The sequence below is a fragment of the Cetorhinus maximus genome, chromosome 28, assembly GCF_964194155.1.
Source record: "Cetorhinus maximus chromosome 28, sCetMax3.hap1.1, whole genome shotgun sequence".
NCBI classification, from domain to species: Eukaryota; Metazoa; Chordata; class Chondrichthyes; order Lamniformes; family Cetorhinidae; genus Cetorhinus; species Cetorhinus maximus.
In genome coordinates, this window is record NC_135906.1 from 5098905 (window position 1) to 5118416 (window position 19512).

At 52.7% G+C, this 19512-nt stretch overlaps 1 protein-coding gene and 4 pseudogenes across 1 annotated transcript in view; 1 reads left to right on the top strand and 4 right to left on the bottom strand.

Annotated features, from left to right (window-relative positions):
- The window catches only part of LOC144668732 (uncharacterized), a 434727-nt gene that overhangs the window by 369262 nt on the left and 45953 nt on the right, over window positions 1-19512 (top strand). The gene's annotated exons all lie outside the window — the stretch shown is intronic.
- On the bottom strand, window positions 1582-1761 carry LOC144669130 (U2 spliceosomal RNA; annotated as a pseudogene).
- On the bottom strand, window positions 7409-7583 carry LOC144669102 (U2 spliceosomal RNA; annotated as a pseudogene).
- Window positions 13226-13404, bottom strand: LOC144669152 (U2 spliceosomal RNA; annotated as a pseudogene).
- LOC144669077 (U2 spliceosomal RNA) lies at window positions 18288-18465 on the bottom strand (annotated as a pseudogene).

Consider the following 19512-nt stretch of genomic DNA (forward strand, 5'->3'; position numbering starts at 1 on the left):
TGGCATCTGGAGGTTCACGTAGAGAGCGGGTTTTGAGATGACCTTTGCTGGAGAAGCTTCTCCAAAACTCACCCCCTCTGGGGTGTTGCTGTTCCCGGCTTCCTGGAGCTGGGGTGCGATGATTGCCTCACTGCTCCCAGATTCCAGGGGCTGTGGTGCACTGGCCTCCTCAGGTTGCAGGCAAAGTTGGGGTGCGCTGATCTCCTTGTTGTCTCCAATTTTCTGGAGCTCGGGTGTCTCGTCCTCCAAGGCCCTGGAGCTTTGCCGCCTCTTCTGTCGGTGCCGCTCTGGCACTTCATCATCCGAAGAGCTGCTGCCCTTGTCATCCGTGTCGGATGGGAGACGCCTCTTGCCGCTTCTCTGGGAAACGCCTTTGCTTCTTCTTCGCTCCCTCTTACTTTTCTTGTTCTTCACCGTCCGCCACTCCCCCTGCTGCTTTTCCACTGCTGCCTCCTCCTCCATTGATTCGCTGTCCTGAGGACTGGGAGGTACAGGGGGTAGTGCTGTTGATTGGCTCTCTGTTGCCTCAATCTCTTTCTCCACCTTGTCTCTCTCTGTGTCCTCCTTTGTCCCGTTGAGCTCCCTGGGGGCCTTGGTGGTTGGAGTGACACGAAACATTTCTTCTGCTTCCCCCTGGTCGGCTTTGGCTGCCTGTGCGTAAGTACGGCAGCGTTTGGGGCAGGTCCTGTAGAGGTGACTTGCCTCGCCACACAGGTTGCAGCACTTGGCCTGTTTGCAGTCTTTTGTCTGGTGCCCTTCCTGTTTGCAGATCTTGCAGAGGGAGGCGCTGCAGTTGGCCGCCACATGACCAGCCTTGCCGCATGAGCGACAATGCTTGGGTTGCCCAGCGTAGACCAGGTAGCCCCGGTTTCCCCCGATGGCGAAACTGGAGGGAGGGTGGAAAATGGCTCCCTTACCGTCGGTCTTTAGCGTGACCTTAAACAGGCGTTTGCCTGTCCAGATCCCCAAGTCGTCTCGAATCTCGGTGCCGCTGCCCACCTTATCGAAGTACCTGGTGAGGAAGGTGACCACGTCGGCGACAGGGACGAAGGGGTTGTACACATGCACCATCACCTCACGTTCCCGTTGCAACGGCAGAGAAAAGTGCGGCTCCGCCGTCAGGATCTTCATCTCCGGCAGGTCTCTCTTCTCCTCGAACACCCTCAGGAGCCGGACGCAGTCTGCCACCCGCTTGAACGTGACGTCAAAATAACCGCCTTTGCGGGAGTCGTGCAGGGTGAAGATCTCCGTAGCTTGGAAGCCGCACGCCTTCAACAGGATCCTCCTGGTGAAGAAGCCCCGATCCATAGGTGATCCTCCTTCGCTGTGGTTCACCGTGACTCGGACGGTGATAGGTAACCCACGGTATAGATTTGGATTGCGATTGGTTATCGCCCTTCCATCCCGACCTTGCCATGGCAGGACCATGGTGTCGCCCCTGCAACACTTGATGTTAGCCAAAAGGCCGAGAAGCGATGAGAAAGAAAGAAAGTTGTGTTTTGAAAGATGTGCATGTTGTAAAGTAAAGAAAGCAGATGTTTGTAAGAAAACTATTTTTAGCATTGAAAATCCCCTGGAAAGGGGTGGTGCACCATTCCCAGAGATACTGCAATACCAGGTCGATGCGTGGAGTGGACGGAGCAAGCCCCTATTCCATCTCCCTGCTCCAAAAATCAATTTAATATATGGTCCCCAGATAAGGGACGTATCAGATATTAAACTGATAAGAACAGATTTTTTTTTTTTTTTTTGTAAAAATATACTTTATTCATAAAATATCTTCAATCACATTCCAAACCATTCCAAAAACAACATTACAAGGGTACAATCCAGGTTAAACTTTTACAAAATGTATCACCAGGTGCATCAGTACAAACAATATTACAATCATTTACAGCCTTTCATTTTGATCTGTACAGCCCGAGGGGCTCTAAACAGTTCCCAGTCTCTCGGTGCGCTGTGGTAGAAAGGTCTTAGACAGCGACCCTTCCCCATTGCGCCTTTGCGGCAGCTGCCTAAACTGATAAGAACAGATTTTTTTTTTTTTTTGTAAAAATATACTTTATTCATAAAATATCTTCAATCGCATTCAAAACCATTTCAAAAACAACATTACAAGGGTACAATGCAGGTTAAACTTTTACAAAATGTATCACCAGGTGCATCAGTACAAACAATATTACAATCATTTACAGCCTTTCATTTTGATCTGTACAGCCCGAGGGGCTCTAAACAGTTCCCAGTCTCTCGGTGCGCTGTGGTAGAAAGGTCTTAGACAGCGACCCTTCCCCATTGCGCCTTTGCGGCAGCTGCCCCAAGCTGTAGTGCGTCCCTCAGCACGTAGTCCTGGACTTTGGATTGTGCCAGTCCGCAACAATCGGTCGGGGACAACTCTTTGTGCTGGAAGACCAACAAGTTTCGGGCAGACCAAAGCGCCTCTTTCACCGAGTTGATGATCCTCCAGCTGCAGCTGATGTTTGTCTCGGTGTGTGTCCCTGGGAACAGCCCGTAGAGCACAGAGTCCTGTGTCACAGAACTGCTCGGGATGAACCTCGACAGCAACCACTGCATCTCTCTCCAGACTTTCTTTGCTAAGGCACAATCCACAAGGAGGTTGACAACGGTCTCTTCCCCACCACAGCCACCTCGAGGGCAACGTGCAGAGGGGGTGAGCTTCCTGGCGTGTAGGAAGGATCTGACGGGGAGGGCCTTTCTCACCACCAGCCAAGCTACGTCTTGGTGCTTGTTGGAAAGTTCTGGCGATGAGGCATTCTGCCAAATGACTTTGACAGTCTGCTAGGGGAACCATCCCACAGGGTCCACCCTCTCCTTATCCCTCAGGGCCTCTAGGACGTTACGTGCTGACCACTGCCTGATGGACTTGTGGTCAAAGGTGTTTTTCTGCATAAATTTTTCCACCAGGGACAGGTGGTACGGCACGGTCCAACTACTTGGAGCGTTCCGCGGCAGCGTGGCCAGACCCATCCTTCGCAACACCGGGGACAGGTAGAACCTCAGCACGTAGTGACACTTGGTGTTTGCGTACTGAGGGTCTACGCACCGCTTGATGCAGCCACACACAAAGGTGGCCATCAGTATGAGGGCGATGTTGGGCACGTTTTTTCCCCCTTTATCTAGAGGCTTGTACATCGCGTCCCTGCAGACACGATCCATTTTCGACCTCCAGATAAAGCGGAAGATGGCTCGAGTGATCGCCGTCGCGCAGGAGTGTGGAATGGGCCAGACCTGCGCCACGTACAGCAACAGCGAGAGTACCTCACACCTGATGACCAGGTTCTTACCCGCAATGGAGAGGGAGCGTCGCTCCCACATGCCCAGTTTCCTTTTCACCATAGCCACTCGCTCCTTCCAGTTTCTAACGCATGCCCCGGTCCCTCCGAACCATATCCCCAGCACCTTCAGGCCGTCAGCCCTGACAGTGAAGGGGACAAAGGATCGGTCAGCCCAGTTCCCAAAGAACATGGCCTCGCTCTTCCCACGATTTACCTTGGCTCCCGAGGCCAGTTCGAACTGGTCGCAGACGTGCATCAGTCTGCGCACCGACAGCGGATCCGAGCAGAAAACGGCGACGTCGTCCATGTACAGGGAGGCTTTTACCTGAGTGCCTCCACTGCCTGGGATCGTCACTCCTCTTATGCCCGGATCCTTCCTGATGGACTCGGCAAAGGGTTCTATGCAGCACACGAAAAGGACAGGCGAGAGAGGACAGCCCTGCCTGACTCCAGATTTAATCGGAAAGCTATCTGTTTCCCACCCATTGATTGAGACTGCGCTACTGATGTTAGTGTAGAGCAGTTGGATCCAATTTCGAATTCCCTCCCCAAAGCCCATTTTGGAGAGCACATCCCCCATGTAGGTGTGCGATATTCTGTCAAAGGCCTTCTCCTGATCCAAGCTGATGAGGCAGGTATCCACACCCCTGTCCTGTACATAGGCAATCGTATCCCTGAGCAGCGCCAGGCTGTCAGAGATCTTCCTGCCTGGCACAGAGCAGGTCTGGTCAGGGTGAATCACCAATTCCAGAGCGGATTTGACCCGGTTGGCGATGACCTTGGACAGAATCTTATAGTCCACATTCAACAGTGAAATGGGTCGCCAATTTCTAATTTCCTCCCTTTCCCCCTTGTGCTTGTAGATGAGGGTGATGATGCCTTTCCTCATGGATTCTGACATGCTGCCGGCCAGGAGCATACTCTCGTACACTTCTAGCAGGTCTGGGCCGATCAAGTCCCACAGAGCCGAATACAACTCCGCCGGCAGGCCGTCGCTTCCGGGGGTTTTACTCTTCTCGAAGGACTCGAGGGCCTTAGTCAGTTCGTCAGGAGTTAGCGGTTTGTCCAGGCTCTCCCGCGTACTGTGGTCTAAGACCTCCGTGATAGAGGACAGGAAGGACTGGGAGGCCGTGCTGTCCGTGGGCTTCACGTCATACAGTCCGGCATAAAAGGATTTGCTGATCCTCAGAATGTCGGACCGTGATGACTTTACTGAGCCGTCTTCTTCCTTCAGGCTGCTGATCACAGAGCGCTCTCTGTGTACCTTTTGGAAGAAGAAACGTGAGCACGTCTCATCCTGCTCCACGGAGCGGACTCTGGAACGGAAGATGATCTTGGAGGCCTCCGAGGCAAAGTGCGAGGCTTGCTGGCCCTTCACCTCTTGGAGCTCCTCCTTGACATCGACCCCCATCGACCGCAGCCGGAGCAGATTCTGCATCTTTTCCTGGAGTCGGGACATTTCCCTCTGTTCCTTTCTAGCTTTCTGGGTGCCTTTGCGGATGAAAAACCTCTTGATGCTTCCCTTGATCACTTCCCACCAGTGTGTCAGGGACTCAAAGAGGGGTTTCACGGTTCTCCAACCTTTGTAATCCCTCTTGAGCTCCTCAATGTTCTCTGGGGTCAGCAGTTGCACATTTAGCTTCCATGCCCCCCTGCCCACCCTCAGGTCTTCCTCCAAGTGGCAGTCCGCCAGTAGGAGGCAGTGGTCAGAGAAGAACACCGGCTTGACGTCGGTGGATCTGACTGTGAATGCACGGGACACAAACAGGAAGTCTATCCTGGAACGAATGGACCCGTCTGGCCGCGACCAGGTGTATCTACGCTGCGCTCCGTCTGCAGGGTTGCTGAAGACGTCGTGCAGCTTGGCATCCTTAACTGTTTCCATCAGGGATCTGGACGTAGCGTCCAATCTGCTTCCGGCCCTGCCGGATCGTCCAGCCGCATCGATGATGCAGTTGAAGTCCCCGCCCAGAATGACCGGCCTGGAGGTCGCCAGCAGCAGTGGGAGCTGCTGAAAAACCTCCAGCCGCTCAGCCCCTTGGGCCGGGCCATACACGTTAATTAACCAGAGTGGAGCGTTCTTGTACATTACGTCTGCTACCAGGAGTAGCCCGCCCACCACCTCCTTGACCTCGGAGACGGTGAAGTTGCCTCCCCGCAGCAGAATACCCAGGCCGGAGGAACGAGAGTCGTTTCCGCCCGACCAGATCGATGGCCCGTGGGACCACCATCGTGACCATTGCCTGTAGGAGCTGAGGTGCGGTATCGCACACTCCTGCAGAAACAACAGGTCAGCTTTGACCTTGGCTAGGTAGTCCAAGGTCGCAACACATCGCGTAGTAGATTTAATGCTACGCACATTTATGGATACAATCTTTAAACCCATTTTAAAGCATTTATTCTCCTACCAAACCCACTGTCTCTGAGAGTCCCAGACCTTTAGTCTGCTCCTTCATACCCGTAGTGAGCTCAAATTCCTTCACTTTGGATGGGCTGAGGTAGATCTCCTTGGCCGTGTTCTGCTCCGGTGGCATCTGGAGGTTCACGTAGAGAGCGGGTTTTGAGATGACCTTTGCTGAAGAAGCTTCTCCAAAACTCACCCCCTCTGGGGTGTTGCTGTTCCCGGCTTCCTGGAGCTGGGGTGCGATGATTGCCTCACTGCTCCCAGATTCCAGGGGCTGTGGTGCACTGGCCTCCTCAGGTTGCAGGCAAAGTTGGGGTGCGCTGGTCTCCTTGTTGTCTCCAATTTTCTGGAGCACGGTTGTCTCGTCCTCCAACGCCCTGGAGCTTTGCCGCCTCTTCTGTCGGTGCCGCCCTGGCACTTCATCATCCGAAGAGCTGCTGCCCTTGTCGTCCGTGTCGGATGGGAGACGCCTCTTGCCGCTTCTCTGGGAAACGCCTTTGCTTCTTCTTCGCTCCCTCTTACTTTTCTTGTTCTTGTTCTTCACCGTCCGCCACTCCCCCTGCTGCTTTTCCACTGCTGCCTCCTCCTCCATTGATTCGCTGTCCTGAGGACTGGGAGGTACAGGGGGTAGTGCTGCTGATTGGCTCTCTGTTGCCTCGATCTCTTTCTCCACCTTGTCTCTCTCTGTGTCCTCCTTTGTCCCGTTGAGCTCCCTGGGGGCCTTGGTGGTTGGAGTGACACGAAACATTTCTTCTGCTTCCCCCTGGTCGGCTTTGGCTGCGTGTGCGTAAGTACGGCAGCGTTTGGTGCAGGTCCTGTAGAGGTGACCTGCCTCGCCACACAGGTTGCAGCACTTGGCCTGTTTGCAGTCTTTTGTCTGGTGCCCTTCCTGTTTGCAGATCTTGCAGAGGGAGGCGCTGCAGTTGGCCGCCACATGACCAGCCTTGCCGCATGAGCGACAATGCTTGGGTTGCCCAGCGTAGACCAGGTAGCCCCGGTTTCCCCCGATGGCGAAACTGGAGGGAGGGTGGAAAATGGCTCCCTTACCGTCGGTCTTTAGCGTGACCTTAAACAGGCGTTTGCCTGTCCAGATCCCCAAGTCGTCTCGAATCTCGGTGCCGCTCCCCACCTTATCGAAGTACCTGGTGAGGAAGGTGACCACGTCGGCGACAGGGACGAAGGGGTTGTACACATGCACCATCACCTCTCGTTCCCGTTGCAACGGCAGAGAAAAGTGCGGCTCCGCCGTCAGGATCTTCATCTCCGGCAGGTCTCTCTTCTCCTCGAACACCCTCAGGAGCCGGACGCAGTCTGCCACCCGCTTGAACGTCACGTCAAAATAACCGCCTTTGCGGGAGTCGTGCAGGGTGAAGATCTCCGTAGCTTGGAAGCCGCACGCCTTCAACAGGATCCTCCTGGTGAAGAAGCCCCGATCCATAGGTGATCCTCCTTCGCTGTGGTTCACCGTGACTCGGACGGTGATAGGTAGCCCACGGTATGGATTTGGATTGCGATTGGTTATCGCCCTTCCATCCCGACCTTGCCTTGGCAGGACCATGGTGTCGCCCCTGCAACACTTGATGTTAGCCAAAAGGCCGAGAAGCGATGAGAAAGAAAGAAAGTTGTGTTTTGAAAGATGTGCATGTTGAAAAGTAAAGAAAGCAGATGTTTGTAAGAAAACTATTTTTAGCATTGAAAATCCCCTGGAAAGGGGTGGTGCACCATTCCCAGAGATACTGCAATACCGGGTCGATGCGTGGAGTGGACGGAGCAAGCCCCTATTCCATCTCCCTGCTCCAAAAATCAATTTAATATATGGTCCCCAGATAAGGGACGTATCAGATATTAAACTGATAAGAACAGATTTTTTTTTTTTGTAAAAATATACTTTATTCATAAAATATCTTCAATCACATTCCAAACCATTTCAAAAACAACATTACAAGGGTACAATCCAGGTTAAACTTTTACAAAATGTATCACCAGGTGCATCAGTACAAACAATATTACAATCATTTACAGCCTTTCATTTTGATCTGTACAGCCCGAGGGGCTCCAAACAGTTCCCAGTCTCTCGGTGCGCTGTGGTAGAAAGGTCTTAGACAGCGACCCTTCCCCATTGCGCCTTTGCGGCAGCTGCCTAAACTGATAAGAACAGATTTTTTTTTTTTTTGTGTAAAAATATACTTTATTCATAAAATATCTTCAATCGCATTCAAAACCATTTCAAAAACAACATTACAAGGGTACAATGCAGGTTAAACTTTTACAAAATGTATCACCAGGTGCATCAGTACAAACAATATTACAATCATTTACAGCCTTTCATTTTGATCTGTACAGCCCGAGGGGCTCTAAACAGTTCCCAGTCTCTCGGTGCGCTGTGGTAGAAAGGTCTTAGACAGCGACCCTTCCCCATTGCGCCTTTGCGGCAGCTGCCCCAAGCTGTAGTGCGTCCCTCAGCACGTAGTCCTGGACTTTGGATTGTGCCAGTCCGCAACAATCGGTCGGGGACAACTCTTTGTGCTGGAAGACCAACAAGTTTCGGGCAGACCAAAGCGCCTCTTTCACCGAGTTGATGATCCTCCAGCTGCAGTTGATGTTTGTCTCGGTGTGTGTCCCTGGGAACAGCCCGTAGAGCACAGAGTCCTGTGTCACAGAACTGCTCGGGATGAACCTCGACAGCAACCACTGCATCTCTCTCCAGACTTTCTTTGCTAAGGCACAATCCACAAGGAGGTGGACAACGGTCTCTTCCCCACCACAGCCACCTCGAGGGCAACGTGCAGAGGGGGTGAGCTTCCTGGCGTGTAGGAAGGATCTGACGGGGAGGGCCTTTCTCACCACCAGCCAAGCTACGTCTTGGTGCTTGTTGGAAAGTTCTGGCGATGAGGCATTCTGCCAAATGACTTTGACAGTCTGCTCGGGGAACCATCCCACAGGGTCCACCCTCTCCTTTTCCCTCAGGGCCTCTAGGACGTTACGTGCTGACCACTGCCTGATGGACTTGTGGTCAAAGGTGTTTTTCTGCATAAATTTTTCCACCAGGGACAGGTGGTACGGCACGGTCCAACTACTTGGAGCGTTCCGCGGCAGCGTGGCCAGACCCATCCTTCGCAATACCGGGGACAGGTAGAACCTCAGCACGTAGTGACACTTGGTGTTTGCGTACTGAGGGTCTACGCACCGCTTGATGCAGCCGCACACAAAGGTGGCCATCAGTATGAGGGCGATGTTGGGCACGTTTTTTCCCCCTTTATCTAGAGGCTTGTACATCGCGTCCCTGCGGACACGATCCATTTTCGACCTCCAGATAAAGCGGAAGATGGCTCGAGTGATCGCCATCGCGCAGGAGTCTGGAATGGGCCAGACCTGCGCCACGTACAGCAACAGCGAGAGTACCTCACACCTGATGACCAGGTTCTTACCCGCAATGGAGAGGGAGCGTCGCTCCCACATGCCCAGTTTCCTTTTCACCATAGCCACTCGCTCCTTCCAGTTTCTAACGCATGCCCCGGTCCCTCCGAACCATATCCCCAGCACCTTCAGGCCGTCAGCCCTGACAGTGAAGGGGACAAAGGATCGGTCAGCCCAGTTCCCAAAGAACATGGCCTCGCTCTTCCCACGATTTACCTTGGCTCCCGAGGCCAGTTCGAACTGGTCGCAGACGTGCATCAGTCTGCGCACCGACAGCGGATCCGAGCAGAAAACGGCGACGTCGTCCATGTACAGGGAGGCTTTTACCTGAGTGCCTCCACTGCCTGGGATCGTCACTCCTCTTATGCCCGGATCCTTCCTGATGGACTCGGCAAAGGGTTCTATGCAGCACACGAAAAGGACAGGCGAGAGAGGACAGCCCTGCCTGACTCCAGATTTAATCGGAAAGCTATCTGTTTCCCACCCATTGATTGAGACTGCGCTACTGATGTTAGTGTAGAGCAGTTGGATCCAATTTCGAATTCCCTCCCCAAAGCCCATTTTGGAGAGCACATCCCCCATGTAGGTGTGCGATATTCTGTCAAAGGCCTTCTCCTGATCCAAGCTGATGAGGCAGGTATCCACACCCCTGTCCTGTACATAGGCAATCGTATCCCTGAGCAGCGCCAGGCTGTCAGAGATCTTCCTGCCTGGCACAGAGCAGGTCTGGTCAGGGTGAATCACCAATTCCAGAGCGGATTTGACCCGGTTGGCGATGACCTTGGACAGAATCTTATAGTCCACATTCAACAGTGAAATGGGTCGCCAATTTCTAATTTCCTCCCTTTCCCCCTTGTGCTTGTAGATGAGGGTGATGATGCCTTTCCTCATGGATTCTGACATGCTGCCGGCCAGGAGCATACTCTCGTACACTTCTAGCAGGTCTGGGCCGATCAAGTCCCACAGAGCCGAATACAACTCCGCCGGCAGGCCGTCGATTCCGGGGGTTTTACTCTTCTCGAAGGACTCGAGGGCCTTAGTCAGTTCGTCAGGAGTTAGCGGTTTGTCTAGGCTCTCCCGCGTACTGTGGTCTAAGACCTCCGTGATAGAGGACAGGAAGGACTGGGAGGCCGTGCTGTCCGTGGGCTTCACGTCATACAGTCCGGCATAAAAGGATTTGCTGATCCTCAGAATGTCGGACCGTGATGACTTTACTGAGCCGTCTTCTTCCTTCAGGCTGCTGATCACAGAGCGCTCTCTGTGTACCTTTTGGAAGAAGAAACGTGAGCACGTCTCATCCTGCTCCACGGAGCGGACTCTGGAACGGAAGATGATCTTGGAGGCCTCCGAGGCAAAGTGCGAGGCTTGCTGGCCCTTCACCTCTTGGAGCTCCTCCTTGCCATCCACCCCCATCGACTGCAGCCGGAGCAGATTCTGCATCTTTTCCTGGAGTCGGGACATTTCCCTCTGTTCCTTTCTAGCTTTCTGGGTGCCTTTGCGGATGAAAAACCTCTTGATGCTTCCCTTGATCACTTCCCACCAGTGTGTCAGGGACTCAAAGAGGGGTTTCACGGTTCTCCAACCTTTGTAATCCCTCTTGAGCTCCTCAATGTTCACTGGGGTCAGCAGTTGCACATTTAGCTTCCATGCCCCCCTGCCCACCCTCAGGTCTTCCTCCAAGTGGCAGTCCGCCAGTAGGAGGCAGTGGTCAGAGAAGAACACCGGCTTGACCTCGGTGGATCTGACTGTGAATGCACGGGACACAAACAGGAAGTCTATCCTGGAACGAATGGACCCGTCTGGCCGCGACCAGGTGTATCTACGCTGCGCTCCGTCTGCAGGGTTGCTGAAGACGTCGTGCAGCTTGGCATCCTTAACTGTTTCCATCAGGGATCTGGACGTAGCGTCCAATCTGCTTCCGGCCCTGCCGGATCGTCCAGCCGCATCGATGATGCAGTTGAAGTCCCCGCCCAGAATGACCGGCCTGGAGGTCGCCAGCAGCAGTGGGAGCTGCTGAAAAACCTCCAGCCGCTCAGCCCCTTGTGCCGGGCCGTACACGTTAATTAACCGGAGTGGAGCGTTCTTGTACATTACGTCTGCTACCAGGAGTCGCCCGCCCACCACCTCCTTGACCTCGGAGACGGTGAAGTTGCCTCCCCGCAGCAGAATACCCAGGCCGGAGGAACGAGAGTCGTTTCCGCCCGACCAGATCGATGGCCCGTGGGACCACCATCGTGACCATTGCCTGTAGGAGCTGAGGTGCGGTATCGCACACTCCTGCAGAAACAACAGGTCAGCTTTGACCTTGGCTAGGTAGTCCAAGGTCGCAACACATCGCGTAGTAGATTTAATGCTACGCACATTTATGGATACAATCTTTAAACCCATATTAAAGCATTTATTCTCCTACCAAACCCACTGTCTCTGAGAGTCCCAGACCTTTAGTCTGCTCCTTCATACCCGTAGTGAGCTCAAATTCCTTCACTTTGGATGGGCTGAGGTAGATCTCCTTGGCCGTGTTCTGCTCCAGTGGCATCTGGAGGTTCACGTGGTGAGCGGGTTTTGAGATGACCTTTGCTGGAGAAGCTTCTCCAAAACTCACCCCCTCTGGGGGGTTGCTGTTCCCGGCTTCCTGGAGCTGGGGTGCGATGATTGCCTCACTGCTCCCAGATTCCAGGGGCTGTGGTGCACTGGCCTCCTCAGGTTGCAGGCAAAGTTGGGGTGCGCTGGTCTCCTTGTTGTCTCCAATTTTCTGGAGCTCGGGTGTCTCGTCCTCCAACGCCCTGGAGCTTTGCCGCCTCTTCTGTCGGTGCCGCTCTGGCACTTCATCATCCGAAGAGCTGCTGCCCTTGTCATCCGTGTCGGATGGGAGACGCCTCTTGCCGCTTCTCTGGGAAACGCCTTTGCTTCTTCTTCGCTCCCTCTTACTTTTCTTGTTCTTCACCGTCCGCCACTCCCCCTGCTGCTTTTCCACTGCTGCCTCCTCCTCCATTGATTCGCTGTCCTGAGGACTGGAAGGTTCAGGGGGTAGTGCTGTTGATTGGCTCTCTGTTGCCTCAATCTCTTTCTCCACCTTGTCTCTCTCTGTGTCCTCCTTTGTCCCGTTGAGCTCCCTGGGGGCCTTGGTGGTTGGAGTGACACGGAACCTTTCTTCTGCTTCCCCCTGGTCGGCTTTGGCTGCCTGTGCGTAAGTACGGCAGCGTTTGGGGCAGGTCCTGTAGAGGTGACTTGCCTCGCCACACAGGTTGCAGCACTTGGCCTGTTTGCAGTCTTTTGTCTGGTGCCCTTCCTGTTTGCAGATCTTGCAGAGGGAGGCGCTGCAGTTGGCCGCCACATGACCAGCCTTGCCGCATGAGCGACAATGCTTGGGTTGCCCAGCGTAGACCAGGTAGCCCCGGTTTCCCCCGATAGCGAAACTGGAGGGAGGGTGGAAAATGGCTCCCTTACCATCGGTCTTTAGCGTGACCTTAAACAGGCGTTTGCCTGTCCAGATCCCCAAGTCGTCTCGAATCTCGGTGCCGCTCCCCACCTTATCGAAGTACCTGGTGAGGAAGGTGACCACGTCGGCGACAGGGACGAAGGGGTTGTACACATGCACCATCACCTCACGCTCCCGTTGCAACGGCAGAGAAAAGTGCGGCTCCGCCGTCAGGATCTTCATCTCCGGCAGGTCTCTCTTCTCCTCGAACACCCTCAGGAGCCGGACGCAGTCTGCCACTCGCTTGAACGTCACATCGAAATAACCACCTTTGCGGGAGTCGTGCAGGGTGAAGATCTCCGTAGCTTGGAAGCCGCACGCCTTCAACAGGATCCTCCTGGTGAAGAAGCCCCGATCCATAGGTGATCCTCCTTCGCTGTGGTTCACCGTGACTCGGACGGTGATAGGTAACCCACGGTATAGATTTGGATTGCGATTGGTTATCGCCCTTCCATCCCGACCTTGCCATGGCAGGACCATGGTGTCGCCCCTGCAACACTTGATGTTAGCCAAAAGGCCGAGAAGCGATGAGAAAGAAAGAAAGTTGTGTTTTGAAAGATGTGCATGTTGAAAAGTAAAGAAAGCAGATGTTTGTAAGAAAACTATTTTTAGCATTGAAAATCCCCTGGAAAGGGGTGGTGCACCATTCCCAGAGATACTGCAATACCGGGTCGATGCGTGGAGTGGACGGAGCAAGCCCCTATTCCATCTCCCTGCTCCAAAAATCAATTTAATATATGGTCCCCAGATAAGGGACGTATCAGATATTAAACTGATAAGAATAGATTTTTTTTTTTTTTTTGTAAAAATATACTTTATTCATAAAAAATCTTCAATCACATTCAAAACCATTTCAAAAACAACATTACAAGGGTACAATCCAGGTTAAACTTTTACAAAATGTATCACCAGGTGCATCAGTACAAACAATATTACAATCATTTACAGCCTTTCATTTTGATCTGTACAGCCCGAGGGGCTCTAAACAGTTCCCAGTCTCTCGGTGCGCTGTGGTAGAAAGGTCTTAGACAGCGACCCTTCCCCATTGCGCCTTTGCGGCAGCTGCCCCAAGCTTTAGTGCGTCCCTCAGCACGTAGTCCTGGACTTTGGATTGTGCCAGTCCGCAACAATCGGTCGGGGACAACTCTTTGTGCTGGAAGACCAACAAGTTTCGGGCAGACCAAAGCGCCTCTTTCACCGAGTTGATGATCCTCCAGCTGCAGTCGATGTTTGTCTCGGTGTGTGTCCCTGGGAACAGCCCGTAGAGCACAGAGTCCTGTGTCACAGAACTGCTCGGGATGAACCTCGACAGCAACCACTGCATCTCTCTCCAGACTTTCTTTGCAAAGGCACAATCCACAAGGAGGTGAACAACGGTCTCTTCCCCACCACAGCCACCTCGAGGGCAACGTGCAGAGGGGGTGAGACTCCTGGCGTGTAGGAAGGATCTGACGGGGAGGGCCTTTCTCACCACCAGCCAAGCTACGTCTTGGTGCTTGTTGGAAAGTTCTGGCGATGAGGCATTCTGCCAAATGACTTTGACAGTCTGCTCGGGGAACCATCCCACAGGGTCCACCCTCTCCTTTTCCCTCAGGGCCTCTAGGACGTTACGTGCTGACCACTGCCTGATGGACTTGTGGTCAAAGGTGTTTTTCTGCATCAATTTTTCCACCAGGGACAGGTGGTACGGCACGGTCCAACTACTTGGAGCGTTCCGCGGCAGCGTGGCCAGACCCATCCTTCGCAACACCGGGGACAGGTAGAACCTCAGCACGTAGTGACACTTGGTGTTTGCGTACTGAGGGTCTACGCACCGCTTGATGCAGCCACACACAAAGGTGGCCATCAGTATGAGGGCGATGTTGGGCACGTTTTTTCCCCCTTTATCTAGAGGCTTGTACATCGCGTCCCTGCAGACACGATCCATTTTCGACCTCCAGATAAAGCGGAAGATGGCTCGAGTGATCGCCGTCGCGCAGGAGTCTGGAATGGGCCAGACCTGCGCCACGTACAGCAACAGCGAGAGTACCTCACATCTGATGACCAGGTTCTTACCCGCAATGGAGAGGGAGCGTCGCTCCCACATGCCCAGTTTCCTTTTCACCATAGCCACTCGCTCCTTCCAGTTTCTAACGCATGCCCCGGTCCCTCCGAACCATATCCCCAGCACCTTCAGGCCGTCAGCCCTGACAGTGAAGGGGACAAAGGATCGGTCAGCCCAGTTCCCAAAGAACATGGCCTCGCTCTTCCCACGATTTACCTTGGCTCCCGAGGCCAGTTCGAACTGGTCGCAGACGTGCATCAGTCTGCGCACCGACAGCGGATCCGAGCAGAAAACGGCGACGTCGTCCATGTACAGGGAGGCTTTTACCTGAGTGCCCCCACTGCCTGGGATCGTCACTCCTCTTATGCCCGGATCCTTCCTGATGGACTCGGCAAAGGGTTCTATGCAGCACACGAAAAGGACAGGCGAGAGAGGACAGCCCTGCCTGACTCCAGATTTGATCGGAAAGCTATCTGTTTCCCACCCATTGATTGAGACTGCGCTACTGATGTTAGTGTAGAGCAGTTGGATCCAATTTCGAATTCCCTCCCCAAAGCCCATTTTGGAGAGCACATCCCCCATGTAGGTGTGCGATATTCTGTCAAAGGCCTTCTCCTGATCCAAGCTGATGAGGCAGGTATCCACACCCCTGTCCTGTACATAGGCAATCGTATCCCTGAGCAGCGCCAGGCTGTCAGAGATCTTCCTGCCTGGCACAGAGCAGGTCTGGTCAGGGTGAATCACCAATTCCAGAGCGGATTTGACCTGATTGGCGATGACCTTGGACAGAATCTTATAGTCCACATTCAACAGTGAAATGGGTCGCCAATTTCTAATTTCCTCCCTTTCTTCCTTGTGCTTGTACATGAGGGTGATGATGCCTTTCCTCATGGATTCTGACATACTGCCGGCCAGGAGCATACACTCGTACACCCCTAGCAGGTCTGGGCCCATCCAGTCCCACAGAGCCCAATACAACTCCGCCGGCAAGCCGTCGCTTCTGGCGAGATTTACTCTTCTCGAAGGACTCAAGGGCCTAAGTCAGTTCGTCAGGAGTTCGCGGTTTGTCCAGCCTCTCCCGTGTACTGTCGCCTAAGACCTCCGTGAAAGAGGACAAGGAGGACTGGGAGGCCGTGCTGTCCGTCGGCTTCACGTCATAAAATCCGGCATAAAAGGATTTGCTGATCCTCAAAATGTCGGACTGCGCTGACTTTACTGATCTGTCTTCTTCATTCAGGCTGCTGAACACAGAGCTCTCTCTCTGTTCCTTTTGGAAGAAGAAACGTGAGCACGTCTCATCCTGCTCCACGGAGCGGACTCTGGAACGGAAGATGTTCTTGGAGGCAAAGTGCGAGGCTTGCTGGCTCTTCACCTCTTGGAGTTCTTCCTTGACATCGACCCCCACCGACTGCAGCCGGAGCAGATTCTGCATCTTTTTCTGGAGTCGGGACATTTCCCTCTCTTCCTTTCTAGCTTTCTGGATGCATTTGAGGATGAAAAGCCTCTTGGTGTTTCCCTTGATCGCTTCCCACCAGTGTGTCAGGGACTCAAAGAGGGGTTTCATGGTTCTCCAACCTTCATAAGCCCTCTTGAGCTCCTCAATGTTCTCTGGGGTCAGCAGTTGCACGAATAGCTTCCATGCCCCCCTGCCCACCCTCAGGTCCTTCTCCAAGTGGCAGTCCGCCAGTAGGAGGCAGTGGTCAGAGAAGAACACCGGCTTGACCTCGGTGGATCTGACTGTGAATGCACGGGACACAAAGAGGAAGTCTATCCTGGAACGAATGGACCCGTCTGGCCGCGACCAGGTGTATCTACGCTGCGCTCCGTCTGCAGGGTTGCTGAAGACGTCGTGCAGCTTGGCATCCTTAACTGTTTCCATCAGGGATCTGGACGTAGCGTCCAATCTGCTTCCGGCCCTGCCGGATCGTCCAGCCGCATCGATGATGCAGTTGAAGTCCCCGCCCAGAATGACCGGCCTGGAGGTCGCCAGCAGCAGTGGGAGCTGCTGAAAAACCTCCAGCCGCTCAGCTCCTTGTGACGGGCCATACACGTTAATTAACCGGAGTGGAGCGTTCTTGTACATTACGTCTGCTACGAGGAGTCGCCCGCCCACCACCTCCTTGACCTCGGAGACGGTGAAGTTGCCTCCCCGCAGCAGAATACCCAGGCCGGAGGAACGAGAGTCGTTTCCGCCCGACCAGATCGATGGCCCGTGGGACCACCACCGTGACCATTGCCTGTAGGAGCTGAACTGGATAACCTCACTTATCCACGTTAAACTCCATCTGCCAAATTTTGGCCCATTCACCTAACCTGTCCATATCCATTTGTAAATTTCTCATTTCTTCACTGCAACTTACTTTCCCACCTATTTTGGTGTCATCTGCAAATTTAGCTATGGTACCTTCTACTCCTGAATCCAAGTAAATAGTTGGGGCCCAAGGACCGAACCCTGTGGCACCCCACTAGTTACAGCTTGCCATCCACAAAAGACCCATTTATCCTGACTCTCTGCTTTCTGTTGGTTAGCCAAAGCTCTATCCAAGCAAATATATTACCCTTAGCTGCGTGTGATCTTATCTTGTGTATTAATCTTTTGTGCGGCACCTTATCAAATGCCTTCTGGAAGTCCAGACATACTACATCTACAGGATCGCCATTATCCACTTTGCTTGTCACATCTTCAAAGAACTCTAGCAATTTAGTCAAACACGATTTAGTCTTCATAAAGCCATGCTGACTCTGATGGATTGCATTTTGACTTGCATTTTAGGAAGGTAGTGAAGGCATTGGAGAGAGTGCAGAAGAGGTTTACGAGTTTGGTTCCAGGGGCGAGGAAGTTGAGTTATGAAGTAAGATTGGAGAAGTTGGGACTGTATTCCTTGGGGAAAAGAAGTCTGAGAGGAGACTTGATAGAGGTATTGAAAATCATGAGGTATCTGGAGAGAGTAGATAGGGAGAAACTGCTTGCACCGATGAAAGGATCGAGAAGGAGCGGGCACAGGTTTAAAGTAACTAGCAGAAGAAGCAAAAGTGATAGGAGCAGCGAGTGGTCAGGGTCTAGAATGCACCGCCTGATAGCGTGGCGGAGGCAGGTTCAATTGAAGAGGGAATGAGATGATTATTTGAAAAGAAAGCATGTGCTGGGTTACGTGGAGAAGGCAGGAGAATGGCACGAAGTGAAATGTTCATTGGGAGAGCTGGTGCAGTCACGACGGGCGGAATGGGCTCCTTGTGCAGTGTAAGGATTGTGTGAACGTGGATGTAGACGTTTCCGAGTAGCTGTGTAAAGTGTGTGAGCTTTGAGGTGTGAGTTTTGACTGTTGCTGTATCAGCAGCAGCAGCAGCAGCGGGCGGGAGCGGCAGCAGAGAGCTGGTTGAAAATGTTGTGAGGCGAAAGGTGCAGCTGAGAGAGTGTTTGAGAGGTGTATTTGCAAGTGAAAGATGTTTTTGTATGAGTGAGGTAGAGTGTTTGTGAGATGAGAGTGGTGTCTGTGAGCGTTGGGTGAGCGTGCGTGTTTTTTGTGTGTAGATGGTGCGGGTGAGTGAGAAAGAAAGAAAGTTGTGTTTTGAAAGATGTGCATGTTGAAAAGTAAAGAAAGCAGATGTTTGTAAGAAAACTATTTTTAGCATTGAAAATCCCCTGGAAAGGGGTGGTGCACCATTCCCAGAGATACTGCAATACCGGGTCGATGCGTGGAGTGGACGGAGCAAGCCCCTATTCCATCTCCCTGCTCCAAAAATCAATTTAATATATGGTCCCCAGATAAGGGACGTATCAGATATTAAACTGATAAGAACAGATTTTTTTTTTTTTTTGTAAAAATATACTTTATTCATAAAATATCTTCAATCACATTCAAAACCATTTCAAAAACAACATTACAAGGGTACAATCCAGGTTAAACTTTTACAAAATGTATCACCAGGTGCATCAGTACAAACAATATTACAATCATTTACAGCCTTTCATTTTGATCTGTACAGCCCGAGGGGCTCTAAACAGTTCCCAGTCTCTCGGTGCGCTGTGGTAGAAAGGTCTTAGACAGCGACCCTTCCCCATTGCGCCTTTGCGGCAGCTGCCTAAACTGATAAGAACAGATTTTTTTTTTTTTTTGTAAAAATATACTTTATTCATAAAATATCTTCAATCACATTCAAAACCATTTCAAAAACAACATTACAAGGGTACAATCCAGGTTAAACTTTTACAAAATGTATCACCAGGTGCATCAGTCCAAACAATATTACAATCATTTACAGCCTTTCATTTTGATCTGTACAGCCCGAGGGGCTCTAAACAGTTCCCAGTCTCTCGGTGCGCTGTGGTAGAAAGGTCTTAGACAGCGACCCTTCCCCATTGCGCCTTTGCGGCAGCTGCCCCAAGCTTTAGTGCGTCCCTCAGCACGTAGTCCTGGACTTTGGATTGTGCCAGTCCGCAACAATCGGTCGGGGACAACTCTTTGTGCTGGAAGACCAACAAGTTTCGGGCAGACCAAAGCGCCTCTTTCACCGAGTTGATGATCCTCCAGCTGCAGTCGATGTTTGTCTCGGTGTGTGTCCCTGGGAACAGCCCGTAGAGCACAGAGTCCTGTGTCACAGAACTGCTCGGGATGAACCTCGACAGCAACCACTGCATCTCTCTCCAGACTTTCTTTCCAAAGGCACAATCCACAAGGAGGTAGACAACGGTCTCTTCCCCACCACAGCCACCTCGAGGGCAACGTGCAGAGGGGGTGAGCTTCCTGGCGTGTAGGAAGGATCTGACGGGGAGGGCCTTTCTCACCACCAGCCAAGCTACGTCTTGGTGCTTGTTGGAAAGTTCTGGCGATGAGGCATTCTGCCAAATGACTTTGACAGTCTGCTCGGGGAACCA